The following is a 15,162-nucleotide window of genomic DNA, read 5'->3' on the forward strand; positions in this document are numbered from 1 at the left end:
AAAACACTTGGACCAAACCAAACTCAGATTTACGAACTATCCAGAGCAACCCACAATAGACTCTACCTTTTTCAACCCTCCAACACACAGACAAGTGGCAACCAACCCAGTGGTTGACCACGAAGCAGAACACATCACTCGCAGCAGCCCAGTAAGGCTCACCACCCCCAACAGTCCTGCAAGGCCAGCTGTGCAGCAGCCCAGCGAAGGCCCAACAAATGACTCACCAACACCAGCATTTGCACCGAGACGATCAACCAGTGAAAGGAAGGCCCCAGATCGACTCACATTGTAAATAGTTATACTATTGACTTTGGCGGGGGGGGTGGGGGGGACGGGGGAGTGTTGTTATGTATGTAAACCTGTAATTACCATGCCTACCCACCAGAGGGCTTATCCCCTGGAGTCCCAAGGGATCCTACAATCCCTTGGCTCACCTATATATAAGGAGGCCTCACAGGTTGGCGAGGCACTCTGAGATCTGTAATAAAGGACTATTATCACACTTACTTTGAGCTTGCAGTATCTAGTCTGACCCGTTATTCAAGACATAACAGGCTCGATGATCACCTCCGCAGCGCCAACAAGGTGTTAATTGCCTCGCATTCACACTTGATGGCAGACTCTGAGTCATCTGAGGTCGTGCAGCTGCAAACGTGTATGTTCTGCCATTGGCATTCCTGCCTGAAAACGACGTTACTTTGTGTACAGTACTTGCCGATGCATCTTTATGCTGCAAAATTTGTTGGTGTTATCGCTGGTGGACATAAATGCCTGGGCTATCGTTATGGCTTTGCTCAGGTTCGGTGTTTCAACAGTCAATAGTTTGCGAAAGATAACCTAATGGCCAATGCCAAGCACAAAAAAGTCTCTTAGCATTTGCTCCAGGAATCCACCGAATTCACAATGTCCTGCAAGGCGCCTTGGTTCGGCAACGTAGCTCACCACTTCCTGGCCTTCAGATCGTTGATATGTATAAAATCGATACCTTGCCATCAGAACGCTTTCCTTTAGATTTAGGTGCTCCTGGACCAGCGTACACAGTTCTTCATACGATTTGGTTGTTGGTTTCACCGGATCAAGAAGATTCTTCATGAGGCCACAGGTTGTTGCCCCACAGACGGTGAGGAGGATCGCCCTTCGTTTGGCAGCGTTCTCATTCCCTTCTAGCTTGTTGGCCACGAAGTATTGGTCGAGTCGCTCCACGAAGGCTTCCCAATCATCACCGTCTGAGAATTTCTCCAGGATACCAACAGTTCTCTGCATTTTTGCATGATGGTTCGTTATCTATTACTCATCGCCAGTTTTTATGTCTCAAATAAAGCAATGTGACTGAGTACTGTTGACTTGAGTAAGTGTGACCTTAGTCACTTTATTCTGACTCCAGAGTGCTGGCACACATGGGAGGTCTGCTTATATAGAGTGCTCCCAAGGAATGCTGGGATCCCTTGGGACTCCAACAGATGCGACCTCTGGTGGCGGTAGAATGCTGGTTACAAAGTGTTGCATACATAACATGATCCATCTGGGGAGAGCTGCTGTGCCCACTCTTCAGGGGAATCCCCAGGAATCCTGTGCTAATGTCATGGGGGCAGAGACCCAGAATCAGAGACATTGCATCATGGGTTTTCACCCTATTTTCTTGTTCCATAGGTGGAAAGCACAGGAAAATTAGTCCCATCCATACTGTTTAAAAGAGGATGATTATACTCTAGCAACAACAAAAATAAATAATGTAAAAAAGTTAGAAAAGGGTAAAAGTGAAGTCAATAATTGATGTAAACTAATTGATTCCGTCAGCTAGTATGGATAAGAAAAATCCAAATACAATAAAAATGAATGTACCAATCGATTCAAATAGACACCAGGGCCTGGAGTTTCCTCCTTAGAGTAACCCGCATGTTAGATCTGGAAATGCACCCAATATTGTGTCAATTTTGTCAAGTTATGCCCACTCCATTTTGGGTGCCAGGCTGCGGCCCCGGAATCACGCTGCCCTGATGCCCTAGTGGAGGCTGTCAAAGTCCATGCAGTGCACGCAGCAGCCCTCCCCTTTAAGTGAAGAGGAGGGGCATTGAAACGCGTCGGCGCTACGCAGAGTATCCACATAGCGGTGCCGATCGCACCTCATTTGCGCTGTTGGATCTGCCCCAAGATTGCGCTCCACTTCCTCTGCGGCGCAGTAAGGCTAATTCCGCCCCGAGCAGGCTACCGCCCCCAATCGTGGCGCAGGGCAATTTCTCCCCCTAAGAGTAAGAACCAATAATCAGGGACATTTTTCTATGTTTAATGTGAGATACTTATGCCATCAAAATCCATTGAAAAAACAGGAAATACAGAGCAGGTCTCAGTGAGGTTAATTTTTTTTAAATTCCAATTAAATGACCAGAACTGTGTCTTTATTTCCTGCTGCATCTGAAGATCTGGTCAAAATGTTGAGAGATCCCCTGATCAATCGCAATTGGTGGATACTCATATTTAAGAGTAGCTGGTTTGGTGGCAGAGATTCATCGCATGGAGGGTTTGATGGACGGACATAAATTATTACGGGTGTATCTATGCACAAATGCAGAGTAAACACCCAGCCTATGATAACCGACATAATGGAAGCACTGGTGGCATCGTCAAAACAGATGTGATGGAGACGGAGAAACTGGGAAATGGAACTAGAGTCCTTATAAGAAGCGGGGTGAGAAGAATTGTAATCAAGGTGGGAGTAAGTGATCTTCTCGAGGATATTGGTCAATTGCCTATCCCCAGAAATGGAGATAGAGAAGTTGAGGAAGGGAAGGGAAGAGCCATAGAAATTTGCAGCACAGAAGGAGGTCATTCGGACCACCATGTCTGTGCCAGCCGATAAAGAGCTTTCCAGTCTCAATCAACTTTCTAGCTCTTGAATTGTAGCCTTGTAGGTTATGGCACTTCAACTGCATATCCAAGCACTTTATAAATGCTATGAGGGTTTCTGCCTCTACCACCCTTTCAGGGACTGAGTTTCAGAACCCCATCACCCTCTGCGTGAAAACAAATCACCTCAACTCCCCTCTAAACCTCCGACAACTTACTTTAAATCTATGCCCCCTAGTTATTGACACCTCTGCGAAGGGGAATAGGTCCTTCCTGTCCATTCTATCTCAGCCCCTCATAATTTTATACACCTCAATAAGATCTCCCCTCAGCCTCCTCTGTTCCAAAGAAAACAAATCCAGCCTATCCAATTGTTCCTCATAGCTAAAATTCTCCTGTCCAGACAACATCCTCGTAAATCTCCTCTGTACCCTCTCTCGTGCAATCACATCTTTCCTGTAATGTGGTGACCAGAACTGCATGCCATACTCTAGCTGTGGCCTAACTAGTGTTTCATACAGTTCAAGCATAAGTTCTTATATTCTGTACCTCGGCTAATAAAGGCAAGTATCCTATATGACTTCTTAACTATCTTATCTACCTGTCCTGCTACCTTCAGAGATCTGCGGACATGCATTCTAAGGTTCCTTTGTTCCTCTACACTTCTCAGTGTCCTACCATTTATTGTGTATTCCCATGCCTTGTTAACCCTCCCCAAATGCATTACCTCACACTTCTCTGGATTGAATTCCATTTGCCAATGTTCTGCCCATCTGACCAGTCAATTGATATCTTCCTGCAGTCTACAGCTTTCTTCTTCATTATCAACCACACAGCCAATTTTTGTATTATCTTCAAACTTCTTAATTATACCCCCTACATTCAAGTCCAAATCATTGATATATACCACAAAAAGCAAGGGAACTAGTACGGAGCCCTGCGGGACCCCACTGGAAACAGCCTTCCAGTCACAAAAAAACCCATCAGCCATTACCCTTTGCTTGCTGCCCCTGAGCCAATTTTGGATCCATCTTGTCACTTTGCCCTGGATCCCATGGGCTTTTACTTTTGTGACCTGTCTGCCATGTAGGACCTTATCAAAAGCCTTGCTAAAGTCCATATAGACTACATCAAATACAGTATCTTTATCGAGCCTCCTTGTTACCTCCTCAAAAAATGCAATCAAGTTGGTCAGACACGACCTTCCCTTAACAAATCCATGCTGACTGTTCTTGATTAATCCATGTCTTTCTAAATGAAGATTTATCCTGTCCCTCAGAATGTTTTCTCTTTATTTTCCCACCACCGAGGTTAGGCTGACTGACTTGTAATTATCCCTTTCTCCTTTTTTAAACAATGTTACAACATGTGCAGTCCTCCAGTCTTCCAGCACCAGAGGGGGACCATGTGAAAGCAAAGGAAAAGTGGAACTTGGAAACAAAGTTGATGACATTTTCCAGATCAGGGCGAGGAAAGGAAACGGCACCAATACATTCATCAATGTATTGTCAAAGAGGTGAGGGAGGGGATCTGAGTAGCACTGGAACAAAGAATGTTCTACATATCCCATAAAAAGGCAGGCATAGCTAGGACCCATATGGGTTCCTATAGCAACACCTTTAATTTGGAGGAAGTGAGTGGAGTCAAAGCGAAGTAGTTCAATGTGAGAACAAGTTCAGCCAGGCGGAGGAGGGTGGTGGTGGATGGGGACTAGTTGGGCCTCCGTTTAAGGAAGAAGTGGAGCGCCCTCAGGCCATCCTGCTGAGGGATGGATGTGTGGAGGGTTTGGAAGGCCATGGTGAAAAAGAGATGGTTAGGGCCATAAACTGGAGACTGCTAAAGTGGTGGAGGGTATCAGAAGAGTCATGGATGTAGGTAGCAAGAGACTGAATAAGGGGAGAAAAAATAGTGTTGAGATAGTAAGATATGAGTTATATGAGGCAAGTACAGGCTGAAACGATGGGTCTACCAGGGCAGTCCTGTTTGTGGATCTTAGGAAGAAGTTTGAAGCATGCTGTGTAGGGTTGGGGGACTTTGAGGTTGGAGGCCATGGAGGAAAGATCTTCAGAGGAGATGAGGTCTGTGACAGTCTTGGATGGCTTGATGTTCAGTAGCGGAGTCATGGTCCTGGGGAATATAAGAGGAAGTGTCAGAAAGTTGACGTTCAACCTCCGCATGGTAGAGGTCGGTTTTCCAAACAACAATAGAGCCACATTGTCATCAGGTGTGATAACAAGGTTCGAGGTGGATCTGAGAGAACCGAGTGTTGCAAGTTCAGAGGGAGGTATGTTAGAGTAAGTGAGGGGAGCAGAGAAATTGAGATGGCCAATGTGACGCCAGCAGTACCCAATTAAAAGATATAGAGAGGACAAGAGGCTAGAGGGAGGGGTCCTGGTGGAATGAGAATTCTGCAGAGGGCAGAAAGGATCCACTGTACGGGGAGATGGGGGAAGACTCCTGGCCAAAGACATATATGCAGAGACGAATGCGATGGAAGAAGAGCTCAGCGTCGTGCCGAGCTACAGTAGCAAATATGATTTTTAAAAGTGTATACTTGGTCATTGTATGATAGTGATAAAAACAGCTCAATGGATATTGGGTAAAGGAGATAAACAAAACTAAAAGAAGCATGCTGGACAGTAAGATAAACAAAAGTCAATGAAGCAGATTAAACAATTAGGATAAAACAACACTTTAAGGGGGCCAAAATTGCCTCACGCCCCGATTTATAGCCCAACCCGGAAGTCCCGACCCCGGCATGGAATTGGGCCTTACTCCCCTGAAAGGAAGTGTAGCGCTGTCCGGCCACCACTGGGCCACCAGGGATGCGCTTGACTGGGCCAGCGGCCGGCACCCTAAAGAGAGCACCGGGCTGCATGATGGTTACCCAGTCGAGGCGAGGGCCGCCATTGTCGGACCGACCAAAGAGACGTCGAACAAAATATAATGGCGGCCCAGGGCGCACATGCCCGCCTCTTTAAAGTGCGCCCCAGTGGTGGATGTCTGTTAGATTCACGCCCCGTGGGGCAATTTCCCCTGCGGGGCGCAAAGGGGTCGGCATGGGGTGCAACAGGGTCACCATGCATGCCGATGATGTCATTGTCTGTTGCACATTGACCCGGGCTAATCGCGGGGCGCAGCACTAGCAGCACATCGCCCCCAAAACCTCTGAGGTAATTTCACCTGAGGCGCTGGCACCGCCTTCGTCCGGGTGAAAAGGCCATTGTGCCCCATTAGCGCCTCCTGGAGGCAGAAAAGGGTCAATTCTGGCCCCTAGCTCTGTTGAACAATAGGGATAACCAATGTGATTAGACGACAGAGATAAACAAGACTAATCAAATCCAAAGGACAGTATTGATTTAATAACTCAATCAAAGCAAACAAACAGTGGGGATAAATACAGGAACACTGATCCAATGAGGAGTAGAGTTAACAAAACTCAACTTGAGCCAGTTGGGTAGTAAAGATAAATAAAACTCGAGGGATATATTAGATGATACTGATAAAAGAAAATAAATGAAACATATTTGATAGTACTGAGAAACAAAATTATGAAGTCCAATTAGCTGATGGGTATTTACCAAACTGTTGGAGGTGAATGTTAAGTAATATTAAAAAAACATGTGGGATCCACTGGTAAGTAGGGATAAATATAAATCAAGAGATTTGATTGAACAAAAAGGTAATGGGTGTGATTGAACAGTAAGGAAATACAAAGACTCATTTACCAATTCTGCTAATTAAAATTGGATGGGTCAAACAGAATGTTGCAGATGAATAACATTGACCAGATGCTGTTCCAAATCCCAATGAAACTGATTGGACATCAAAGATAACCTATGCCCATTGGATCTGGTGCAGCAGGATTAAACCGAACCCATCTGAGTACAATAGTATGGAAAAACAAAACTAACATTTGATTGGTCAGTAAGGATAATGTAAACTGAACAAATGTTAGGAAAGTTAACTCAGTGAACAGAAGAAATAATGAGAGCCCTGTGGAACCAATTAGACATAAAAATAAATAAGTGTTACTGATTTAGGTGCAGTATATTAAACAATGTCCTATAGATCTAATCGTACAGTGCAGATAAACAAAACCCCAAAACAACGAGGACAAGCAAATCCATCAGAGGATTTACATGTTTTTATATTCTCATAAAGTTGAAATAGCACAAATAGATTTTTTTTAAAGGGGCATATATTCAAAATATTTTAAAAACATAAATTATTCCCTTTCCTCATCCCACCAGAGGTAACAAGAATTTACCTTCAGTGCAGCCAACTCGGCTGGTCTGTGCTGTTTTTGTCATGAATAATGATAGTGAACTTATTGGATGGCACTTTCGAATGTACCGCCTGAGAAACAGTGCCATCCACAAACAGGATTGTGGAATGCACCTAGTTGGTTCCTTCAGTCTGCCTACATTGGAAGTGGTGTGAAAAGATAACTCCTACATTTTTCACAATATTTGATTGCAAGTAGTAGATATTCAAAATGAATTAATTTTACAATTATTAATTACAGATCGAAACACTATCCTAATCACTATTAAATCCTGTTTAAAGACAAAGCTTAATGTTAATCATTAAAATGCATCAGATAATGAACTTCTATGAGTGCAACAGCAGTCCACCTTCAGTAAACTTGGAGATGCTTTGCCACCGGCTCTCACTATGACGTATTCAAATGAGCCCAGTGGTGATTCAGTAGGCGGATTGCGGGAGATCTATAGAAGCACGAGCAAATTATGGAAGAAGCCGTTGTAATGTGCCCACCCGACTTTCCTCTCAAATAAATGTTCCAGTGCTATTCCAGCACGGTAAGCACACTGGAAATGGCAAGGACATTCATCCCCCCCTCACCAATACAAAAGTTTAAAAAAAGAACATGGTTTTGGTCAGAAACATAATGTAATGCTCATTTTTTAATCACAAATTTCAAAAGAGTTTGTATTAATATAGTAACTTTCACATGCTCAGGAGATCTCAAAGTGCTTCACAACCAATTAAATAGTTTTGAAATGTATCCACTGTTGTAAAATAGGCAAAAGCAGCATTCAACAACAAAAATAATTCATATTTATATAGCGCCTTTAAAGTGGTAAAACATCCCAAGCCGCTTCACAGGAACGTTATCAAATAACATTTGACACCGAGCAACATAAGGAAATATTAAGGCAGATGACCAAAAGCTTAGTGTAAAAGGTAGGTTTTAAGGAGTGTCTTAAAGGATGAAAGAGTGATAGTGAGGAGGAGAGGTTTAGGGAGAGAGTTCCAGGCTTAGGGCCTTCAATTTTCACACAGCATGGTCCCTCAAAAAGCAATGTGATAATGGGCAGATCATCTGTTTTAGTAATACATTGGTTGAACATGTTTAGCTTTCAGTCTACTAAACATAGAAACATAGAAAATAGGTGCATGAGTAGGCCATTCGGCCCTGCGTGCCTGCACCACCATTCAATATGATCATGGCTGATCATGCAATGTGAGTACCCCATTCCTGCTTTCTCTCCATACTCCTTGATCCCTTTAGCTATAAGGGCCACATCTAACTCCCTTTTGAATATATCTAACGAACTGGCCTCAACAACTTTCTGTGGTAGAGAATTCCATAGGTTCACAATTCTCTGAGTGAGGAAGTTTCTCCTCATCTCAGTCCTAAATGGCTTACCCCTTATCCTTAGACTGTGACCCCTGGTTCTAGACTTCCCCAACATCGGGAACATTCTTCCTGCATCTAACCTGTCCAATCCCATCAGAATTTTATACGTTTCTATGAGATCCCCTCTCCTTTTTCTAAAGTCCAGTGAATATAAGCCTAGTCGATCCTGTCTTTCCTCGTATGTCAGTCCTGCAATCCTGGGAATCAGTCTGGTGAACCTTTGCTGCACTCCCTCAATAGCAAGAATGTCCTTCCTCAGATTAGGAGACCAAAACTGAACACAATAGTCAAGGTGTGCCTCATCAAGGCCCTGTACAACTGCAGTAATACCTCCCTGCTCCGGTACTCAAATCCTCTCTCTATGAAGGCCAACATGCCATTTGCCTTCTTCACCGCCTGCTGTACCTGCATGCCAACTTTCAATGACTGATGTACCATTACACCCAGGTCTCGTTGCACCTCCCCTTTTCCGATTCTGTCACCATTCAGATAATATTCTGCCTTCCTGTTTTTGCTACCAAAGTGGACAACCTCACATTTATCTACATTATACTGCATCTGCCATGCATTTGCCTACTCACCTAATCTGTCCAAGTCACCCTGCAGCCTCTTAGTATCCTCCTCACAGCTTGCACTGCCACCCAGCTTAGTGTCATCTGCAAACTTGGAGATATTACAATTCAATTCTTTCGACTTAATCATTAATGTATATTGTAAATAGCTGGGGTGACAGCACTGAACCTTGCGGCACCCCACTAGTCACTGCCTGCCATTCTGAAAAGGACCCGTTTATTCCTATTCTTTGCTTCCTGTCTGCCAACCAATTCTCCATCCATCTCAATACATTACTCCCAATACCATGTGCTTTAGTTTTGCACACTAATCTCTTGTGTGGGACCTTGTCAAAAGCCTTTGGAAAGTCCAAATACACAACATCCACTGGTTCTCCCCTGTCCACTCTACTAGTTACATCCTGGAAAAATTCTAGAAGATTTGTCAAGCATGATTTCCCTTTCATAAATCCATGCTGACTTGGACCGATCCTGTCAACTGCTTTCCAAATGCGCTGCTATTACATCCAAGGGTCTCTTTAAGTTTCATCCTTAGCTATTTTAGTACTATTCAAGAAGTTTGTGTATCATCTGTTTTCCTTCCTACCTGGTACACTGTACTCTTACATTTCAACTGCCATTATTCTGCCCACTTACCCAGCTTACACAAGGTACCAGCCTTGGCTCTTTGGTAGTAATCTAGTCTCAGAGTCAGAGGTCATCGATTCAAACTCCTCTCCAGAATTTGAGCACCTATACTAGGCTGGCACTTCAGTGTTGTCCTGAGAAACTGTCAGAGATGCCATAGAAACATAGCAACATAGAAAATATGTGCAGGAGTAGGCCATTCGACCCTTCTAGCCTGCACTGCCATTCAATGAGTTCATGGCTGAACATGCAACTTCAGTATCCCATTCCTGCTTTCTCGCCATACCCCTTGATCCCCCTAGTAGTAAGGACTTCATCTAACTCCTTTTTGAATATATTTAGTGAATTGGCCTCAACAACTTTCTGTGGTAGAGAATTCCACAGGTTCACCACTCTCTGGGTGAAGAAGTTTCTCCTCATCTCGGTCCTAAATGGCTTACCCCTTATCCTTAGACTGTGACCCCTGGTTCTGGACTTCCCCAACATTGGGAACATTCTTCCTGCATCTAACCTGTCTAAACCCGTCAGAATTTTAAATGTTTCTATGAGGTCCCCTCTCATTCTTCTGAACTCCAATGAATACAAGCCCAGTTGATCCAGTCTTTCTTGATAGGTCAGTCCCGCCATCCCGGGAATCAGTCTGGTGAACCTTCGCTGCACTCCCTCAATAGCAAGAATGTCCTTCCTCAAGTTAGGAGACCAAAACTGTACACAATACTCCAGGTGTGGCCTCACCAAGGCCCTGTAGCAACACCTCCCTGCCCCTGTACTCAAATCCCCTCACTATGAAGGCCAGCATGCCATTTGCTTTCTTCACCGCCTGCTGTACCTGCATGCCAACCTTCAATGACTGATGTACCATAACACCCAGGTCTCGTTGCACCTCCCCTTTTCCTAATCTATCTTTGCCATCTTTCAGGTGACATGTTAAACCGAGGTCCCCAAATGGACATAAAAAAGCCCATGGTACTACTTGAAGAAGAGCACCTGGTGTCTTGTCCAATATTTAGACCTCAACTAACTGAACTAAAATAATTTTGGGCAGGATTTTCTGGTCCTTTGCGCTCTGGGTTTTGCCGTGAATGGTGGCGTTCAGGTCTCCTGCACCCCTTCGCGATCCTCCGGTCCGTTTTTGCTGCAACGCTCAGCAGCACTGCCAGGAAGAGCTGCGTCGGGTGTGCAATGCCTCTTGTTGTGACCCCAGCAGTAGTTTGGCCACTTGCCCGATCCGTCCACCCGGAAGTACACTTGCAATGACCGCCTCGGAAATCAGCATGGTCCAGCATAGCTGGCAGGGGTGAGGAAGGTAAATACTCCGAAGGTAAGTGTGAGTGTTTGTTCTTTTAACTTTTTCAACAATTTGTGTTGTGGTGGTATGAGCAATGTTTTGTGAATGTTTTTGTGATTTCTTTTTAAGATTCCCCCTCCCCCACCCCCCTCCCAGGCCTCTCTCGGAGCGCACACGTCCCGACACTTTAGTTTGCAAGTTGCCCATTTTTGCGGCTCGAAAAGTATACAACGCCTCTCCTCGTGATGCATCCCCTGACGCAGGGCCCAGATGGTGAAAATTCCTTACCAAAGCACAGACTATTCCTGGCCGGTAACTTTCTGCCCAGCCCCCGTTTTCGCCCCGAGAACTAAAAAGCCTAAAATCGAGCCCTTAATTTGTCATTTATCCTGCGATTTGTTGGACCTTGCTAACACAAATTGGCTGCTGTATTTTCCTACATTTCAACAGTGGCGACATTTCAAAAGTAATTCATTGCCTGTGAAATGCTTTGGGACATCCTTAGGTTGAGAAAGGCACAATACAAATGCCAGTTCTTTCTATAGAACTCATTCTTTAATTTCTGAACAGCCTTTTCTGATTCCATTGCCCCTCCTAGTTTGGTAAAGTCATACTATGTCCTTTATAATCATTTTAGACGAGGTAAATAAGCTCACTCTCATCAAATTATACTTACTGATTGAATATTTTGTGGTGTGTTAATTTTTTTTTAACTTTGGAATAAAAACATGTATGAAAGTTTGGTACGATCTGAAAAATTGACCACTTTGCATTAAGCTTCTGGATCAGGACATTTATATAAATTAAACACTGTAGTCGCCGAGCACCGAGCCCCAGGCACCCCAATCGATAGCTTCCACTGCTCTGATATATAGCTCATCTAACGATGTATCATTGTTTTCCACCCTTCAACCAGTTTTTAAAATTCATTCGCAGGGTTTATCCTGGTTCCCCACTGTTTTAATTTTAATACCCTTTCATGGGGAATGTTATCAAAATCCATTTGGAAGTAGAGATATACCATGTAATTAGGCTTACCTCAGTCCACTTGGGTTGTCACTCCCTCAAAGAAGTCATGCAGGTTGATCAGTCAGGATCTGTCCCATCTGAATCCATGCTGACTGCTGTTAACTCGGTTATTGTGAACATCAATTCTATTATTTTACATAGAATGGAAATAAGACTGTTGGCTCTTTCATTGTCTTGGGTCTGTCTTGTCATGCTTTATCGAATCTCGGCACCACATTAGACTGTTTTGAATTTACTAGTATCTCCCCAATGTCCACGGACTCCTCACAATGGAGTAGATTTTAACTTTATGCGATTGTGTAAAATGACTGATAGTGAATAAACAGCCCATTTCACATCTCTCCCTTCATTGACTTCAATGGAAATAAAAATGGGGAGAGATGTAAAACGGGCTGCTGACTCATTGGCCCAGAAATCCTGGTCAGCTGCTTCCCGCGGGCAATCGGGTAAAAAAGTTAAAAAAGATGCGCACCTACCCGTTTCTGCTGCGCCCACGTGAGTTCCCGGTCCTGAGGCCTCTGCTGACTGCGGGTCACAGCGCGTGCATGTCAGGACGTGCGCAGGTCTGGAGCTGCAGTCACATGGCTCTGGGCAGCCAATTCTGGTAAAGTATGTTCTCTTTCATAATAATAGTAAGTTGAAGTTCCCATTATTATGAATGAGAAACACCCCCAAACACACAAAACATCAATAAAAAATAGAAAACATACACCACATATTTAACATTAATTTAAATAAAGTTATTTATGTATTATTTTTTAAAAATTCTGATTTTAAAAAAGTTTTAAAAATTATGCTTTAATATAAATTTAATGTAGTGGCCAGGATTTTTCAAAATAAAATGTGCTTTTTTAATTTTATTTTTTATGTTTTAAGTGTGTTTTAAAACTTTTATGCCTGTAAAAGTATGCTATGCACCTGCTTTTATCAGGTGCAAGAGTTTTCAGGACATCCGCTGAGCAAGAAATGGGTAAATACACCAGTCTTGCCCATGCGAATGTCCTGGCTGCCGAGATGCATTGGATCTGTCAAGCTCCATCTTGCCAGATTGGAAAAGCCGTTTTTCAGCACATGCGCATTGTGTGCTGAAATCCAGTTTTTGCGATGCCTTCCCGTACACACTCCATACGGACCCAGGAGGCCAGAATTTCTGGGCCATTATCACCCATTTTACACTATTGCACAAAGTCAAAATCTACCCGTATGATTGTCAGTATTTCACAAATCCCTTCACTAGTCTTTTTCAAAACTCTGAGATAAACACCATCCATATCTGGGGATTTATATCACCTGAGCAATAATTCAGTACAAACACTGATGGGTTAATATTAAGAGCATGATGCTGACATGGGTGCCACCTGCAATATGCACACTCAAAACTCTGCAACCCAGTCCAGCTAATGCCTTCTTTCCACAGGAAAAGTGATTGAGGTGCTAATATAGAACTTATCACTTGCAACAGACAGCCCAATCTGCAAAAACAGCAAGATCCAAATACTGTAATGTTCCATGTGGGGGAAAATGGGAAGGATGAGGGACCCATCCCAAACTGCATGCTCACTCAATTCAACGTGTCCCTACAGTTCTCCGTCCCACAGAGGCAGGGGATTTTTTCTCTTCGATGGGGAACTTATAGTGGTACATTATCTTCTTGTTGACACCAATGGCTTGCTTGGAAGGATCTACAGCTTCCTACTGCGAGAAACTTCATTTTCCAGGAAGCGCTGTCACCGTTCTAGGCTGAAGGTCATTCTGCAGCAAATGGTCCAATTCTGTGCGTCTACCTTGTGAGATGGAGGCAGCCAAGACCGATCTCTGATATGTTCAGGTACCTACGGAGGGGTCGAGAAGTGCAGGTCCCAAAATAGTGATGAATGTGGACTTAAAACCTCAGGTGTCACTGCATCTGCATTTGTCATCCTCTTATGAACTCCTCCTCCATATCTAAATCATCCAGCACATTCAGAACCCACAAAGGAATACCCATCCTTATGACGTAATATGGCAGTTTAAAATTGAGCCACAACCATAAATTATGAAAGCTTTGGTAGAAAAAAAAAGACAAAGTTTAAAAATAGCCCACAGCTGAACAAAGTCAACTAATGGATGGAGAAAAATGCAGCACCCTCTAATTAAAAATATAAGAAAAACTAAGATTCGCATCAGGAAATAAAATTAGCATCTCCCTTTAAGAAGCTTACTTGAGCAAGTCAATTCCCAGGACTCCAATGCACCCAGCTTACATGGGCAAGGTGTACACTGCAGTTGAGCATCATCTGAAGTTGTCAGATTCAGTGTGAGATCTATTTTAAATCACATAGCTTCAGTTTTTTGGGGTCCAAATCACGTGTCAAAAAATCAGCTGCAGTTTGAATTAGGCACACGTGATCAGGAGCCAGATATTCTGATCCATGCCAGGACCAAAGAGGCTCTGTGGCATGACTTAAATATAAACACAAATATATATTAACTTGAAGTCAAAATTCTTAGGGAAAAGAAAGTTAGGTAATTATTGTTAAATAGATAATAAATATTTCAATCAAAGAATCCTAACGAATAATGATTGTGCAAGCATTGACAATATGGCATGCTGTCTTTATGTAATACAAATGAAGACTGTTAATTGGGAAATACTGGTGAAGATTACATTCTCTTTATCAGATCAACTTCATTAAGTCAACCACATCAGGACTGTTTTAAATACAATTGGAATCAATCAGTAGTTGATACCATGTGCCCTATTAAAGATTATTCCTATGATCCACAAGAATAGTAAGCAATCTGCATCTGCGTTGTCACTTGTAATATAGCTCCCACTAGTGGAATACTGCTCTATCTAGTGAACAACCGATATAATGCAACTACTGATGTAAATACAATAAAAGAGTCATGTGGTGAAGTCACATGATAACAGTTTAGAGCCATCTTGTCTAATGTGCTGTGTTAGTGATATTGTAAGAATATATCACATTGATGAATGAAGATAGGATTTATGGATTTATAGCTGAAATTTTTGTTGGTGGATAATCCAACCAATCAACAAGGAGACTTTGAGAGGTTCTTTATTTTGCAGAACAGCTAAAAATCCAAGATAAATTACAAGCATACTTGGCTGAACTGTCGTGGTTGCTAGA

This window comes from Pristiophorus japonicus, chromosome 1, assembly GCF_044704955.1.
Source record: "Pristiophorus japonicus isolate sPriJap1 chromosome 1, sPriJap1.hap1, whole genome shotgun sequence".
Taxonomy (NCBI): Eukaryota; Metazoa; Chordata; class Chondrichthyes; family Pristiophoridae; genus Pristiophorus; species Pristiophorus japonicus.